Raw genomic sequence first — 1864 nt, 5'->3', positions numbered from 1 at the left:
TAATAATAATTAATAAATAATTTTATTCTATTAATTTTATTATTTAATATATTTTTTTAAATTCATTTTCTTCGTGAGAAAAGCCATTGTGTATAAATTAAATTTTGACTTGATTGAATGTAAATTCTTGCATATGTTTATATACAAACACACACACACACACACACACACACACACATATATATATACATAATTATAACATCGATTTGTTGATAAAGATAATCGATACAAATATTATAAATGGGAATTATACGTGCAACAAACTTGGAAACTAGTTTTACTGATTCATAACTTGTAGATAAATAAATATTATATCATTAATAGATTCAAAAGAGTAATTCTCTAAAAATAGTAAAAGAGAATTTACAAAATTATATCAACAAATCTAATTATAAAATGTAATTATATTAAATTAAATAATAAACGTATTCTCTTTGTCATTGTGCATTTATTGCATTTGTTGCAATTTGTCTTCTTGTACGAGAAAGACATTAAGAGTTCATAAATACTAATAAATAATCGCTTTAAAATATGTATAAACATCAAAATACATAAATAATTTTATTCTCACTTAGTATGGAATTATTATCTTAATTTTTCATAATTCGAAAAATATTTTCCGGCAGATTAAACTTAGTTATGGAAGTTGTCTCTTTTAAATGACATATTAGGTACTTGGATGTATAAATAGAGAAGACATGAAGTATTATAATGTTGCGTGTGCTTTATGTTCTTCATCATCTTCAATCTTATCTCAATTGTTACCTTTTCTTTCATTTTACTTTAATAAGTTTTATTCTCTTACAAAATTCTATTATTTCATATTTTAAATAAGTAAATTTCCTATTAAAACTAAGGACTTATTTGTTTTAAAATGTTTCGACTAAATTAAAATAATATTATTTAAAAAAAATTACGACAAAATTTGTCTATTTATTGAGAATATTACGATTTAAAAAGTTCTGTAACTTACAATGATTTTTTTAAAGTAAAAGATGGATTTTCTAGATTCTATTTTACAAAAATTCTTCTTGAAAAAAATCTAAAAAATTGATGTTCAATTTATATTATCTGATCCAGAAGATAAGAAATTATATATTTTTTCTCTCCCCTTTCAAATAATTCATTGATGAAAATTCTTTCTTTATACACAAGAAATTCGAATTTAAAAATAATTTTTATCTTCAAGATATTCCTTACTAGCGATCTTTTTATTATTATTATTTTTATATATATATTTTTTTACTTTCTTCTTCTTATTATTATTTTTTTTATCAATTGAGTTTTCTTTCGGATGTACAGGAATCATTTCTATCTAAACTGGCCTTCTATGACAAAACTGCAGGATCAAACAGCTTTGGATTAACAGGGTTCTCCATTACATATAATAGAACAGAAGGCATCGTTTCACAAGCTTATAAAAGCATCAGAGCCTAAGGGTAGACTGGCGAGTTCCTGTCTGTGATGAAACAGAAGTTTAATTTCCGTCCATTTTACGTCTCACTGCTCAGATATCTGGTGCCATCCACTCTTATCGATCTATTATCTACCAATCGGGAATTATTATCCTTTCTCCCCAACCATCTCAGCTTCCTTCTCCCAATCTTCGTAAATAAATCTTTAAGATTAACGGGATTGAAAAAACTTTTGACATTGAAGCATTATTATAAAAATGCAATATTCTAAAATCTAGGTAAGATGGTTAAATACTATAGTCTTTTCTTCTTGAATAAAGTTTTTTTTATTATTATTTTTCTTTTTTTTTTAAATTACTACAAATATTTCAACTATAATAATTGGAAAATTATGTTTAATTAAACAATAGACTCCTTATTAAAATTATAGATAAATAAATTTTAATATT

Source organism: Centruroides sculpturatus, unplaced genomic scaffold, assembly GCF_000671375.1.
Source record: "Centruroides sculpturatus isolate CEXI.00-Female unplaced genomic scaffold, Cexi_2.0 scaffold48, whole genome shotgun sequence".
Lineage (NCBI taxonomy): Eukaryota > Metazoa > Arthropoda > Arachnida > Scorpiones > Buthidae > Centruroides > Centruroides sculpturatus.
The sequence above is the reverse complement of the archived record's forward strand: the minus strand, read 5'-3'. Positions refer to the sequence as shown.